Source organism: Mastomys coucha, unplaced genomic scaffold, assembly GCF_008632895.1.
Source record: "Mastomys coucha isolate ucsf_1 unplaced genomic scaffold, UCSF_Mcou_1 pScaffold18, whole genome shotgun sequence".
Lineage (NCBI taxonomy): Eukaryota > Metazoa > Chordata > Mammalia > Rodentia > Muridae > Mastomys > Mastomys coucha.
The window spans coordinates 84,557,205-84,573,471 of NW_022196900.1; the positions used below are offsets into that span (position 1 = coordinate 84,557,205).

The 16,267-nt window shown below is 50.1% G+C and overlaps 1 protein-coding gene and 1 long non-coding RNA gene across 4 annotated transcripts in view; one reads left to right on the forward strand and one right to left on the reverse strand.

The window, feature by feature from the left end:
- The window catches only part of Csmd2 (CUB and Sushi multiple domains 2), a 582,522-nt gene that overhangs the window by 168,272 nt on the left and 397,983 nt on the right, over positions 1-16,267 (forward strand). The gene's annotated exons all lie outside the window — the stretch shown is intronic.
- Positions 1-16,267, reverse strand: part of LOC116096675 — a 36,705-nt gene that overhangs the window by 18,621 nt on the left and 1,817 nt on the right. Inside the window, exon 2 of the long non-coding RNA XR_004121078.1 lies at positions 15,440-15,585. This is a non-coding gene — a long non-coding RNA (uncharacterized LOC116096675). The remainder of the gene's footprint in view (positions 1-15,439; positions 15,586-16,267) is intronic.

The following is a 16,267-nucleotide window of genomic DNA, read 5'->3' on the forward strand; positions in this document are numbered from 1 at the left end:
TCTAAAGCTGTGTGCAAAGTCTCCTATTTCCTCTAGACGTTGCATATTTTATCTTATACATACATTTGAGCCTAAGACACATTTTGAGTTCATATTTTTATGAGTCACAGAGTCAAGTCCTACCCCCAACCCCCAGAGGATATCCAATTTTTCCAGTCCTACTGATAGAAACGACTACTGGGCCAGGTTGTGGCTAAGATGCAACATGGCTAACTTCTTGTCAGCCCTTTTACTCCTTTCCAGTCTTTGTTTGCAACTAACATAGACTGTTGAATTTCTGCCACACATTAGGCATGGATTCAAATGCTGAGCCTCAGCTGGAAGTGGGGAAAGAGTTCCTGCCCTCATGGACACCAAGAACTACATTCTGGAGACAATTTACAGAAAGGTTTATATGTACAATAGACTACTATTTAGTCCTCAGAAAAAGCAAACGTTGCCATGTGCTTGCCCATCTGTAGCACACACGGACCTGGAAGGCACTGCATTAAGTGAAATAAACTGGGCATGGGAAGACAGATAGTATGCATTCTTGCTAAGGTGTGGGATGGAAAAGATTGAACTTAGACACACAGAATGGTGGTCTCCAGAGGCTGCAGCTGCAGCAGACAGGCTGATGGGGTGTCGAGAGGTGAGGAAAACAGAACAACAAAAAATGTAACAGTGAGAATAAAGGCACTAAGACAAGGTTAGAAACAGCAGCCAGGCACGCTGGTCTAAGATGGGGAGAGAGGTTTCTGAGAAGATGGCCACTGAGCAGAGACTTGAAGACTGGGATGTGGCTCGGCCTCGACTTTCTGTAGATGTGCATTTAAGGCAAAACCGCTCACCCCCAGACTCTCCATGTCCAGCTTGGCTTCTCTGTAGGGTTTACTGTTATGGGTGGGACCCCCCCTGTCGAGCCCATGATGGTCTGTCAATAGTCCCTGTCACAGTCCCTCCTGTGTCCTTGATGCTCTGGCCACTGCTCACACTGCACCTTGGCTGCAGGTGGTTGGGAATGGCTTCAGAAGAGCTGACTCCATCATTCATTTCTTCAATCCAGAGCATACTTCAGTGTCCTTGGCATACCACTGGACCCTGGGCAGACAGAGATGAATGCACAGATGGGTCTAGTTACTGCTTCCAAGGATGCAGGTGGAAGAGGAGATTTACATGCACCTGGGGCATGATGTTGTGGCTCTGCAGGAAGGAAGTACCTCCAAACAGCCCTTAGTGTACTAGTGTACTAGTGTCTGGCTGCCAGGCTAGGTGCCTTCTTCCCAGGGTTATAGGACAAGTCAGGCTGACTCTAGGAAATGTCTGCAACAGCCAAGGTGAGAAGGGATGCAGATGTGAATTCAGTTAGCAGAGGACTGCCAGGAGAGTAGAGACCTAGGTTTCTGACTTGAGCAAAGGGGGAGCAGTGATGCCACTCATTTCTCTAGAGGACATAGGATGAACAGGATTAAATGAATGGGGAACACGAGGAAGGGGTCATTGGGGAACATGGGAGAGGTAAGGAGATCCAGGTAGAAATGCCTAGTACTGTGTTGTACTTAAAGGCCTTTGTCCATGAAAACGGTGTAGGCTAGGTGCCAGGCCTTGAGATCATCTGCAGAGACTATAATGGACACCAGAGGGGAGATTAGTTACATTAGAGAGGTATCTAAATGAATGTTTTCTCTGTTCTAGGCTCCTTTCCAAAGCTTCAGTGTATTCGTTAAGATGTTAGATTCTAGTGCCCCCAGTTCCTTAGGTTCAAATCCCAAAATTACTTTTTCTTAACAGAGTAACCTTGGGCAAGCCACCTCACCTCTATTTCTGTTTTATTTATAAAATGTTAGGGGTAATGCATTTACCTGTGGTATATCATGAAGAAAACATTACTTGGTGCACACATGCTACTCCGTGTGCTATTACACACATAAAGTGTGTCATTGCTGAATGGCCAATGAAGAGATGCTAATTATAGTATCTTTTTTTTTTAATCCTGAGAAAATAGCAGCATCATTATCCATTTTACAGATGAGAGAATGGCCAAGAGCCATAGAATCAGATTGTGGAACCTTTAGGACTTGAACAGAGGACCCTGTGTCTGCGTAGTCCACCAGGCCAGGGTGTTTTCCTTGTGGACCAAGCCCTCTGCGTTACTGAGCACTTGACTGACACCCCACGCCAGAAGTCATTCAATGCTTTCCCGGGCCTTCATCACACCTGTGCTTCCGACCAGCATCAATTCCTTTATACCTCAAGCCTGGGAACAGGGGACCTTGGAGACAAGCTCACAGTTCTTCCCCACGGGGGATACTGCTTTGCCTAGATAGACCCTATGGGTGTTTTTGTCTTTTATAAACAGATCCTTCCTCTCTCAGGAATCCTTCCCTAGAATCTCCTGCCCAGGATGCCCTGTTCTGAGAATCCCCGGCTATCGGATCATGAGCATTTTAGGAGAGAGATGCTCTTCCCCAGCTTATTATGTGGCAAATCAGAGTCAGGTGGTGCCTGTTCCCTACCTGGCCAGGGCAGAGGAGGCTTTGTACAGAGACCGACAGGAGTCTATTAACCGTGCTCAGTGTCCTGGGTTATGCTCCAGGTGTCCCATTTGGAGAAGAGAGCTAGACGGAGCCCTGGCCAAGAGAGCAGAGAGGGTTGGGGCTGGAGCCAGAAGTGCAGACTTGCAGGAAGGAAGGCTGTTAGCAAATAAACTGCAGACAGAGGCAGACACTGTGACAGAAGCCTGATTAAGGAATAGGCCGGCAGTCCAGAGGAAAGCACCAAGAGCAGACAGAGCTAGACATGAAGGCTGGCTCTGCTTACTGCCTCATCACAAAGTACGGGGCCTCTCTGGCCCTTAGTGCCCTCTGTGGTAGCATGCATGCTACATTGGCAGTCCCTCACGGGGTGGTTTGAGGACTCCTGCTGTGCTAGGGTGGTTCTGTCTGGTCTCCCTTGTCTCAAAGGGTAGAGTCCTGCAGAGGGCACACCCAACGCAGCAATGAGAGGTGAGGAAGACCACAGGACTGTGGCCTGAGTGCACCGAGTGTGAGCCTTGTGTCCGGACACTGCAGCTGAACAGAGGCTTCCGGGACTGAGATAAGAGTGGGCGGAAGTAGTTAAAAAAGAAACTAGATGGTGCCAGTTTGGGGCTAGGCCTTGAGTTGGATTAAGGAGGTACCAAGGCAAAGGAAGAATCCCTCTGCCCATGTGGAACTCTAGGCAATGGTGCAGTTGGTCCTAGTCATGAAACAGTTCCAGCCTAAGTAGCGTGCTCAAGGGGGGAGACAGAGAGCAGCTCACATGGGAAGAGTTGATGGTGTTTGTGTTCCCTAGAGCCTAGGATTAGACTGTGGTGTGTGCCGTGAAATGAAGGATGCAGGCTCCCTCTGCACACTGCTAGATTGGAAGAGAGCGCAAACTGGTCCCAACAGGACTAAGCTAGGCCTGAGGACCTTGGCCTCCATCTTGAAAACCACAAGGACATTGATCCACTGGGAGGGTGCTTTCACACCTAGTTGATTCTCCTGAAATATAAAAGTATCCCTTTTTTCTGTCCAAAGTCCAGAGAGGACAAATGACTTACCTAGTGACACACAGTGAACAAGTAGTATCCTGAGCTCTTCCTCTTTGGGGTCTTTTGCTCTTCCTCTTGCATGTCCCCACCTGTCAGCCAGTATGCCTTCCCAATATGAGGCTCTTCCTCCCAGCCTGCCAAGGCTTCCCTCCCTTCAGAGGAGCTAAGGCTGCCTCAGGCCTGGCCCAAATCAGTCCCTCCTGTCCTCCCCCCCACTGCCAAAACACTAACTGGCACCCCTGGCATTATGGACTCCAGTGTGTGAGAGCAATTGTTCACAGCTTCGCTCTCGCTCTCTCACATCCCTCAAACCCTGAAAGCCTGGCTCTAGGCTATCTGCCCAGGGAGGGGTGGTATGGGTGGGGAAGGAAGGCTGTCTAGAGCTCCGAGTACCCATGGGGAGAGAGTGGCAGCCAAGCCGCTGGTCCCATCTGAACGGAGCTGCCAGGCAGCCTTCCCTCTATCTCCAGCCCTGGCATTTGGCTGCAGTGTGTATTTGGTTTGAAAATGATGGATTCCGAGAGCAGTGAGGGCTCTCACGTCAGACTCCTGTCTTTGTCCAAACTGTCTTGTTTTTACTGACAGTTTCTATAATAAGCAAACGGAACACATTTGTGTGTCTGCGGCACTGTTCTATTAGCGTCATCTGCCTTTTGCATGGGGCTTCTGCTCATGAGTTCTTTCGAAAGTCTATTTCTTTCAACAAAACTTAAGGCCGAGGGATGTGGCTTGGGTGATAGGGCGCTTGCCAAGCGTGTGGGGAGCCCTGGGTTCAGTTCCAGTGCAGCATGGAAATGGTGGTGTGCATCTGTGATCCCAGCATGAAGCAGGGAGATCAGTCCAGGATCATCCTGAGAAAGGAAGAGTTAGAGGTGAACCTGAGACACCCAAGACTCTATCTCAAAGACTTGGTCCTCCAAAATTCCAACATCACATCCTTGCTTGTCTCAAAGCTCTGGTGTGGACTAAGGCTGCATAGAAATACAGACATGCGAACCGACCCACAGTAAGGATGTTGGCATCCTTACTTACGGATCACTGGGGACTTAACACTGCCATAGTATCCTGGCTTTCATCTGAAGGAGCACCATGGTTGGGTGGTGGGGTGGTGGGGTGGTGGGGTGGTGGGGTGGTGGGGTTGAGAAGGTCCCACCCCGCTGCTCCCTTCTGACTCAGGAGCTAAGAAGTCCTGACTTCTCCACTGTTCTTCTCAGCCCTGATTATAGGATAGAACTTCTCTCTCTGTCCTTAAGATGGAAATGCTCCTTCTGCTACTGGAAACATATGCACAACAGTGTTCTCTCTCCTCAGGGTCCCTTCCTCTCTTGACCAGAGAGCTTTTGCCCCAACATACCCTATCTGGGGTCAAGGGGTCATGGGGTGGTGACCACTTGGAACAGCAATTGTGACCCACATCTTTACATGTGCTCACTTTGGCCTTAGTCATGGCAATCTCCTTTCGTCCCCTGCTGCAGAAAGAGAAAGGCCAAGGCAGTGGACACAGTGAGGACCAATTTCCCACCCAAAGAGGGGTTACGTGGTCACAGACCAGGTCTGGAAAATGACCTTCAGAACCTGTCATCATACTCTACATAGCCAGTGGGGTCTTCTTCACCTGAAGTGGGAACAGTGCTTCTGGGTAATGGGGTGGAGTGGGACAGGCAGAGCTAGGTGGGGAGACATCTGAACAGGCCTCACCCTGAGGATAGCTGCGAAGCAGCTTCACAGTGCATGGTGATGCTCCTGGCCGATCCTGGGCTGCTATGGGAACCTTCCAAAGGACCCTCCTACCTCTGCCATGTCCATCCTTCAGTTCATTTTTCTTGGGGTCCCAGGCCCCACAGTTCCTCACTTTATCCCATGCTCCCAAAGGACTTAGACTCACATTCTCTTGAAGCCTTCCAGGTTTTAATGCCTCTCCAGACTGAGTCATGAGTCATTTGTGTGGTTACTGTCTGCAATGTGTGTGTGTGTGTGTGTGTGTGTGTGTGTGTGTGTGTGCAAACACATGTTTCTGATGCATGTGGTAGTCCAGATGACAACCCCGGATGTCTTTCCTCAGGTGCTGCCCACCCTTTCCCCCTGAGACAGGATCTCTCACTTGGCCTGGAACTTACTAAAGAGGCTTGGCTGGAGAGCTCTAGGGTGCCGCTGGCCCTGGTCTTTCCAATCCAAGTGCACTTTACTGACTGAGCCATCTCAGTCCTCGGGCTGAATGTCTTCAGGCCCTTCCTATTCCGTCTGCCCCCAAGTCCTACCTGACATCCCAGAATCCACTTCCCCAGTACAACCATCATTCAGTCATTCAGCAGGACTTCAGCAAGCCCCTGCAAGGTTCTGTGTGCCAAGCTGGGTTTGTCGTGGGTGCAGTGAGCTCACTTTAGGTACTGGAGGATCAGAGGCTACAGGACAGACATCCCCTCCCCTCTGACATTTTGTTAATAAAAAATGGAGGATTCAGTAACTTTCTCTAAGGCAAACAGCTGCAAGGTAGAAGGCCTAGGCTTGAATCCAGAGGTTAGCTTCAGAGCCCAGGCCTGGGGCACAGAGCCACTGTGTAGGCTGATGGCAGGAGGTAACTTTCTTGTTCTCCAGGTCTTCCCATGCTGATGAGCTTTCTGAGCTCCCAGCTCAGTGGACAGACCCTCTGCTTGAATCAGAAACTGTGGCTTCTGCCTTCCAGTCCTGCCTGTCTCCTCATTATCTCTCCTCCCAGCCTGCTTCCTCCCTCATCCTGCTGCCCCTAACTCAGGGCTCCATCCTTTCTCACCTGGATGCCACATTAATTGCCTTGCTGTGTTCACTGTTGTTCCTGACAGCCCATTAAACGAGATTCCCAGTCAGCTTGACCAAGTTATCCCTCCTGGGCCTCTCTGCCCTCACACACTAAGTTTCTCCCTTTGCAGCTGGCTGATCACAGCCCCCCACCCTTCCAGGCCTCACCCACAGATCCCCTTCTGCCTGAGGGATGTCCTCAGTCTCCACCCCAAACCAACTGTGTCTAAGTCTCCTCCTCAGGATCTTTGTATGGCTACCTTCGATTTATAGACATAATGCGTGACTGTCTGTCTGTCTGCCTCTCTGTCTCTCTGTCCATGTCTATGTCTATGCCTGTGAGTGTCTGTGTGTGTGTTCCCATACATGCACACATATGCGGGGAACTCAAAGGTCTGAGTCAGGTGTTTTGCTCTATGACTTTCTTTTTGGAGAAAAGGTAATCTAATGTCACAAACATAGAACTCACAGATTTGGCAAAACTAGCTCTCCAGCAAGCTCTGGGCATCTACCTGTCTCCAGCTCAGTAACTCTAGGATTACTGGTCTACATACATCTAGTTTTTTATGTGGATACTGGAGTCAGGAACTAAGATCCCCACACTTGCATGGCAAGCACTTTAGCAACAGAGCTATCTGCCATCACCCCTGCTCCAATGTATGGTGACAGTGTACTGTTATCACTTAATGGTCATTTGTCCATTTTCATGAGGTTGACAACTTTAGGAGGTTTGGGATCTGTCTCCCTCTGGTCTTCATTGTGTCCCCCAGCACCTAGCCTAAGGTGTAGGGTTGGCTCTGGCCAGAAATATATGACAAACAAATGAAAACCAGCAGGAGGAGGAGACCAGGCAGGTGAAAGCATGCAGCCCAGGCCCTCACCCCACACAGGCACCAGAGGGAAAAGGTAACAAGTGTCTGTGGAAGTGATAATCAGTCTTGAGCAAGCCTTCCCTGGTTCCCAAATGGGGATGGTACCCTCAGATGACTGGAGCGGTGACTACAGACAGCAGCTAAGAGGCCACCAAGAGCTTCGAGGGCTTCCTGTGCAGCCAGAGGGGGAGCAGAACAGGAGGGCACCTTGTCTGCAAATGTCTGTGGGTGGTGACTGAGAGAGGCTGGAGCCAAGGCCATATACTCCTGAGGATAAGGCTCACAAAGAGGTGGGTGGTGATGCAGAGATCTGGTGCTGAGCCTGGCAGCCTGGAGTCAGGGCTGCAGCACTCTGAGGCAGAGGCTACAGAAAGTTTGGAGCAGAGAAGTGAACACTCTCTCAGGCCTGTGGCTATGACATGCTCAGAACGCACTGGGCCCAGGCCTCTTCTACATCAGACGTCCCTGCTTCCTTACTTTACCTAACAAAGTTTGTCAGAGTCCCCAGAGATTGTCTCTTGAGCTCCCAATGTCCTATCCACACTCCTGGATGATCTCCTAGGACGTTTCTTTCCTTTGTCCATTTGGGTCAGCCTTCTCACCTTTTGGCTCATAAATGAGCTTTGCCTCTACCACATGGCCTTTGCAAATGCCAAAGTCTGACTTAAAAAGCTCTTCCCCCTTCCCTTCAGACCTTAATTCCAGTATCACTTTCTCAGAGGGCCTAGTCCAAATTCTACTTCTCCATCCTCTTCCATGTCTTCATCCCCAGTAAGAGAGCTTATGAGGGTATCTTTGTGTATATGTATTGGGCTTTCTGGAAGTTTCCAGAAAGCATAGGCTTAGCACCATGGTCTAGAATCTCGTGTGCAGTAAATGTTCATACATGAACACAAGCATGAAGGAGCCAAGGCAATGGCTGAGTGGACAGAGGTAAGAAAAAAACAAAGTAGCTCTTGTGAATTGAGCAACTACTGTGTGCAAGGCCCTATGGTCAGTCCTTTCTTAGCCAGTTTGGATATGCACTCCCAAGCTTTTCCCTGTCTATCCAGAAAGTTGGAAGACCCTGTATCCCCCTGTAGTCTGCCTCAGTTTCTCTTCACCCAGCTCCAAGCCTCAGCAAGGGCAGATCCTGTGGCCTCTAGGCCTCAGTTTACCTATTCTAAGAGAGGGGTTTGCTCTGATATCATCTCTGAAGACAAACCATGTCAAATGTGACCCTCTACCTCTGTGATTTACTTCCAAGGTAGTTTTATGACTTCATCTCAGGACCAACCAGGTCCTTCCCAGGAGTCCTACCCCCCTAGATCATACTGGGACCTGGCTGTACATCTTCATTTTCATGGCTAGTAAAGAGACCATAGTGATGGTTCTTCCTGGCTCTGAGTCACACACTCCATCTGCCGACCTGCCTGTGAGAAGCTTGCAGGTTTGGAAAGAGACACGATACCCAGACGCAAGCAGACACTGGAATATCAGAGACTCCAAGGAGTGGGAGCCTTTAGAAACCACTACTGAATGCCAGGCATTGCTCTGAACCAAAACTCAGAGAGGTGAAGGAAGTTGTCCAAAGCTGTACAACTAGTTCGTGGCAGCACTGGGCTTTGGACCCTGGCAGATGGTTTCCAGGGTCCCTTTTAGCACATGTGTCATAAGTCTGAGATATGCCACACAGCCAACTAAGATATACAGGCTTGTAAGAGTTACACATCTGCACATACACATTTTCATGCTTTCCCAGTGAAGCTAATATATGCCTCTGGCCCTCTTCCTATTTCTATCCCTGGGGTACATTTAGTACCTGATTCCTCAAGCTGCCTCAAAGCCTTGCACGGAACTGGAAAGAGTCTCTGCTCAGCCCGGATGTAGCTTGGATCTACATCTGTAGTCTTTCTATGACCTGCTGGAACTGAGGCCTTATCTGGTCTGCGCTTGCAATTCCCCTGGATAGTGTGTGACCTGCATCAGGGGACAGGAGTGTCTGTTTCTCAGTAGCCCAGACTCTCATGGCTGCAAGTGAAATGCCTCCTTTATCTCTGTCCCATTAACTCCAATGTGCCATGGTACACATGGGAGGAAAACACTGAGCAGACTGGCTGGTTCTGCACCCTGTACCAGATACAGTAAGAGCAGACCCAGGCGATGAAGAGGACCTAAGTCCTGCCTGGCAGAGCCAGTCTTACATCTCACCATCTGGGCACAGAGTGGGCATGCAGGGAGCCAGCAAAGAACTGAGAAAGGGCAGGGGAAGCCAGCAGGGGAGGAGAGAACAGATTAGTACCAGGGTGACAGAAGTACAGGCAGAGACAAGAGCTTCTAAAGCAAAGTGTATTTGTGACGTGGCAGGTGTGTGACTGCTCTTGAAAACAGTCCTACCACTTCCTGGCTGTGTAGTGTTGGACAAGTAGCTTGAATCTCTGAGCATGGGATCCTCTTCTGTAGGACAGAGATGGTGACTTGACTTTCAAGGTTGTTGAAGTTGAGAGGGTGGCCTTAATGAGGTGCCCTTGCAGAGTTCCTTCAATGCAATGCCTGGTGTATCATGAGCATGCAGGACATCTTATTGCTCTCCATGAAGATGGTGACGCCTCAGAAGAAATGAAGATGGTGCCAGAGTAAAGACTAGGATCACAGGAGCGAAGCTGGGACTTAAGGGTAGAATCAAGGGGGCCCAGGGAAATGGCTGAGGACTCAACGGAACTCAGGGACAAAGCTGGGACTCAATGGATCCCAGAAGGGAGGCTGGGACTAAAGAGGGGTGAAGGGTGAGGCTGGGACTTAAGGATGCTCAGCAGTAAGACTGGAACTCAAGAATCCCAGAGACAAGGCTGGGGACTTAAGGGACCCAAAAGGAAAGATTGACTCTTGTGTATCTTTGCATCATTCCGGCTCTGGGCACTTGCAGATTCTCCAGCACTGTCACATATGTCCTACGACCTGCCATGTTTGCTGAACACAGGTACCAGGAAAATCTAAAACAAAAGGGCATTCAGAGGACCTTATAGATGCACGGACCCTATAGGACCATGCTAAGAGTCCATTCACAGGCCACCTATAGATGCATGGATCTTGCCAAGAGCCATGCACACATGCATTCAGAGGACCCCATGCATTCACGGACCATGCCAAGAACCATGCATAGGTCACTGAAGGATTTTTAGTGTCCTTATAAGTAAGGACAAGAGCATTCAAAGCTGTCTGGCATTACATTCCAGCAGAACAAAAGCCCTCATCTCAAGTGCAGGACTCCACAGTGGAACCCCCAGCCTGATGCTGGACCAGTGGGACCCATATTTAGGAGAGAGGAGACCAGGCTCCCTCAGTTCCTGCCCCAGGCTATGTTGCCTGCCTCTGTTGTTTCTGCACTGGGTCAGGCCTCTTCTGAACAGACACTGTGAATGTCCTGAGTGAGATGATGTTCCAGGCAGGCAGAGGAGCCTCAACTCTGACAAGATCACAAAACCCAAGTTGGAGCAAGGTGAAGAGGCCACACCCCTAAGATGCAGTTTTTAGTTAAAGTGCACTCAAGCCAGGCATCCCCAGGTGAGCCCCGAGATTCTCCTACATCAGGGTATCCCAAGAGTCATTTTGACCAAAGGATTCCATCTTCAGTACCAGCTTCCAGCCAAGGCCTTACTGAATACAATGCCACTCATCTTCTCTCTCACCATCCTTCCTATCCCCTCCCTCCCTTCCTTTTTTCCTCCCGCCTTCCCTTCCCTTCCCTCCCTCCATCCCTCCCTTCTTTCCTTCCTTCCTTCTTTTCTCCTTCCCTCCCTCCCTTCTTTCCTTCCTTCTTTCCTCCTTCTCTTCCTCTCTTCTTCACTTCCTTTCTTCCCTCCCTCCCTTCCTTCTTCCTTCCCTCCCTCCTTCCCTTCCCTCCCTTCCTCCTTCCTTCCCTTCTTTTCTTCCTTCCTTCCTCCCTCCCTCCCTCTGTCCTTTCTTCCTTCCTTTCCTCCCTCCCTCCCTCCCTTCCTTCCTTCCTTCCTTTCTTCCTCCCTCCCTTCCTCCTTCCTTCCTTCCTTTCTTCCCTCCCTCCCTTCCTCCTCCCCTCCCTCCCTCTCTCCTTCCTTCCTTCCTTCCTTCCTTCTTCCCCATCTCTCCTTGGCATTCTTCCTTAAGCTTCACATCCCCGACTGTCCTTGCTTTGAGAGCCATCAACCTCTGTCTGGATCCTTGTCAACATTACCATACCTTGAGTCATCTCCTGCCCCTGTGCTCAACTCCACACTCAGCCCCAGAACTGGCCAAGCTCCTTCCTGGGTCTTGGTGTGGCAAATAGAGTCCTGAACCCCATGAATCCCAAGATTCAGGGCAGATTGAATCAGTGCATTCCTCTCCAAAAAGACAGTGGCCCTGGTCCCATGGCTAAGCACCAGAGGCCCCAGAAATGCCAACAATTGCTTGCTTTTGAACGAGCGTAGAAATGAAATACATGAGGATATAACTTTTAACTTAAAACCTGGTGCCCAGTGTGTTTGGGTGTCAGAATTGATCTCCAGTGGCATTTGTGGATCTGCTGGGGTGAGTGTGTTAGGTCAAATATCATCATTAGCCAGGCTTGGGGGCTTTAGAGGTGGCAGCAGGGGAAGTGAAGAGCGCAGGCTGAAAGCCTTCCTATCTAGAGGTCGTCAGAGCTCAAATCCAGCTTCGCATACTCAGAACCATCGCTAGGAACACTGAGAGTGTCCTTACATGTGATGGAAGAGGCTGTGCTGCCAATAAACCCTTGGCCCACTGGGAGGGGAGGCCAAAGGCCATCACTTACAGAGCACAGGTGGTTTGTCTCCGTGTGTGGAGTTGCTTGTATTTAGAGAAAGCCAGATCTTGGTTGCCTGAAATTTATCATGGAAGGAGTCCAGACATTGTGTGGGATTCCCTGACTTATGCAGCATTTGTTTGTGTGTTTGTTTGTGTGTGTGTGTGTGTGTGTGTGTGTGTTCGTGTGAATATTTGGGAGGAGAGTGGCTTCTATTTATTGCACATCTTTAGATACTGAGATGGGTGCATCCATTTACTTAAAATGCACTTGTTGATCAGTGACTGTGCTGAGCAGGTCATGTGAGTCCTAGAGATAGAGCTGTAAATCAAACAAAGTCTGTGTCAACTCTGATTCAGGAGAAAGTCAATACATAAACAGATGCAGACACCCCAGGCCTTGTGATTGTGTGTACCATGGAGAACCAAGCTCACTAAGGAATGTACAAAAAGATTGAGGCTAGTCCTGATGGACAGGACCCTAAAGCCATCAGTATCCCTTGGTATGGACTCTGAGAAGATTGCAGAGCATATGAAGGGTGTCCCTGGAGCCAACATGCTTGGCGAGCAGGCCTGGGTATGAGAGTTCAGAGGCCAGGCCATCTCTCACTATGCATGTTCTCATACTGCGGACATACACAGTGGACCTCACTTTTGTCTCTGCACCCAGCTTATACTGGCTTCTGCAGGGCATGCTAGAGTTTTCTGGCTCTGAGCAGGTGAGTGGAGCTCCAGCAATGAAGAGTGCCCAACCTGGTCCAGCAGAGCTGGGTCCACCCAGCTTCCTCCTTGGGCATCATGTGTGGCTCACAGTGGTGGCACCATCTACAGTGCCTTTGTCCTTTACCTTATGAGACACTTAAAGGTGTAGAGAGAAGACTCATTTAAATGAGCCAGAGTGGCTGGAACTAAGGGTGCGTCCATTCTAGGTGACACGTGGGACCCAGTGACTTTGCTGCACAGCCTAGAAGTCAAGTTCTGAGACAGTCCTTGTGGTCCCTTCTGGTCGCTCCCATACTTCTGCTAATAATTTCCCCAGGGCTGCTATGTGCCCAGCCTGTGCTGTAATGGGCAGTGCTCAGCCCTTGACCTTGACATACTGGCCTCATGGAGGAGACATTCAAGAAAATCTTCTCTGCCACTGATAAGCTTCAACAGAAAGGCCACTTAAATGTCTCTAGGTCTCAGTTTTCTCATCTGTGAAATGGAGATAGTCACCTCAGGCTTCTGCAATCTTTGCCTGGGTTCCTATATGTAGGGCATTTGGTCTGTGCAATGCAGCTAATTCCTTGGGTATGGGCAGTCGGACCGGCTTTTATTTGTGCCCCTGTTGCCCATCACGGTGTCTGCTCTTAGAAGCAGATTCAGAAGAAAGGCAGAGTGAGCAAATGGCAGGAGGAATCCCTTCTGCTAGTGGAGCGGGAGCTCAGTTTCGGTACCCACGTGAGATTTGTACAGGCCCACAAGACCCACAGACAGCTCCTCGAGGCTGCTCTAAAGCCACTGCCAGCACCTGGCCCTGTGAGCTTCTACATTGTGTATTTGAGCCTTTGATATGCGGAGTATGTTTGCCAAGGTAGAAAAATGTTATTGGACATTTTTTTTTGGTGCTTGCAAAGATTACTTCTTGATGAAAACATACACAAAGAAAGACTTACAAGATGCCCTTAAAGCAGGCAAATGAATGATGTGTGTTTACAGGATCCCAGCTATTGCTCAGGGCTGTGGACTCTGGCTGGACTGGAGGAAGAGAAGCCACAGCCATATGCCCAAACTGAGGGCAGCCTGCACTGAAGCCAGAGAGTCCAATAGTGCCAACCCCTTCCTGCTCTCTCTTCTGGGTTTATCTATGTTTGTCCTACAAAGGGCCTAGTCTTTTCTCTGAAGTCTGATCTGGTCCATGTCCCCTTCCCAAACTGGAGTGAGTGCCCGCCCCTTGAGCATGGGGGAAGCCCCTCCCTTGTGAGGTCCAGTGTCAGCTAGCTCCTGAGCTCCAATGGGTACATGGTGGTCCCTTTAAGGCCTGCTTGATCCAAGTACAGTTTCTTGCGTTCCCTGAATGTAAGAGTCCAGGGAGAAGATAACTATCTCCAAGCAGCTGAGTGTTCTTCACATCTGTATTAGTTCATCTTCCTCATGTTCTTGATGGGCCTCAGAACCACCGGGAGACACACCTTTAGGTGTATTTGTGAAGTTGCTTCCAGGGAGGTTGAACTGAGGAGGGAAAACTCACGGGAATGTGGGCAGCACCATCCAGTAGGCTGGGTCCCAGCCAGCAAACTCCATCATTCCCTGGTTTATCATTCCCTGGTTTACTTCGGATCTGCCAGCATGGGATAGGCCCTGGCCATATGATGCTGCAGCCAGGAGTTCTGCCATGCCTTCTCCAGAATGCACTCCGCTCTCTTAAACCATAGGCAGAATTAAGTCCTTCAAGTTGTTCTATGTCAGATCTTTGGTTACAGGGACCAAAAGCGTTAACGGAACCGTTAACTACAGCTTCCTCCACTGTCCTCACAGCACTGTCTTTCCACCGGTAGGAGCCTTGTCTGCTTCAATCTAGGAGTACCCACGTCTGCCAAACCCGAAACCACATCTACATGGATGGGTGATAACAAGAGACAGAAGTCTCTCCAAGCTAGGTTTGATCCCCATCTCCTTGCAAGGATCTTGCTTGACCCCTGCAGTCGAAAGAGATGTCCCCTCTTCTATTTCTAATTAATGAATACCTTGGGAGCCATTCCTTTCAACCCACTGCCTCCTAAGGCATATGATAAATGCTGGATTTCGATCTGGCTGATCCTGGAGTTTGGTTGGGGAGGGGTTAAAGGCAAGCAGGGCTGGGTCCTAAAGGATGGCTGGGAACTGGGATGTGAAGTGTCATGGGAAAAGCTAGTAGTCCTCCAATGCTCATGTGGCAGTTGGTTTGTTCTCGCCACTAAAACAAATCTCTACCCTCCTGGTGGCTGAAAATACAAATGTATTCTCTTTCAGTTTGAGGCCAGAGTCTGAGGTCAGCCTGTCTAGGATAACCAAGGTCAAGGTATGGGTGGGGCTGGTTCCTTCTAGAGGCTCAGGGAAGAATATGTTTGGTGCCCTCTCTGCATCTAACATGACTGCATCCTTTGGATTGTGGCACTCCCCCAGTAATTCAAACCAGATCCATAGGCCAGGTCTCCAACCATTGGCTCTAATTCTCTTAGTAGCCTGCTCCTTCTCGAGGGATCCAAGTAGCCGATCTGGATAACCCCAGGGCACCCTCTCCCCTCAAACCCCTCGGTTACAGCTGCAGGGCTTCTTAGCGTGGACCTTCTCATTCCTCAGTCTGCTAACTGAGATGTGGATAGATAGAATTAGGTGGAGTTATACGGAAGTTCAACACAGTAGGAAATGGAAAACTATGAATAAATAAAAGCATCCCTGTGCATCCTGGTATCATGGCGAACGTAGCGCTGTGCTGAGAGGTGGGGCTCGACCTTACCCTGACTCCCATGGAGCAGAGCTGGGCCTCATCCTACCCAGTTCCTTGCCTCCTCTACTCCATCCACCTTCCAACCAGGCCAGCCCCTGCTTAGCTTCCAAGATCAGGTGAATTCATTTTCCATCCCTTTCTCCCTTTCTCGAGCCCTATCAGTTCACACAGCTCTGAGGTGCAGTCTAGAGTCTCCAGCGAATCCCTACAGATCAGATGGCCTCTGCCCATCCCCCCACCCTGCGCCTGGTCACGATCACCAAAAGTAAGTGCGATTTTGGGAAATGCAGCTGTGGTGTCCCCTCCCAAGCAGTGACCTTGAAAGACAAGTTTTAGGGCGTAGCTATGACTGGAATGTGGACATAAATACTTTCTCCCTGCGCAGAAGAAGCATCAGGCATCCAGTCGGATGTATGGCCCCCTCCCCCATCCCACACTCCAGTTGTTCTTCTGCCTTCACACATCACATAGGGTTTGAGCCTGTCACCAAACCCCATGTCCCCAGGCCCCTTGGAGAAGCCACGGGGCAGAGGGGGTGGGCACTTCCCTAGAGCATGTCACCAAACCCCAGGGTAAAGGCTGGGGTCGGAGGAGGTAGACTCCCTGGGTAAGTGTGTCAGAATAGATGCCACAGCTGAAGATAATACCCGCTTTACCTTCCCAAGAGTTCCAAAAAGTTCAGAGTATGTATCTCCTCTCTGCTGACCTCCAGAGGAATCAGGCCAGCCTACCTTTCCAGTGAGTCCTGGAACTGCCTGGAAACTCGGCTCCCACCCACACACAGTGCGGAAGGGGTATCAGAATGGACCCACCCACACACAGTGCGGAAGGGGTATC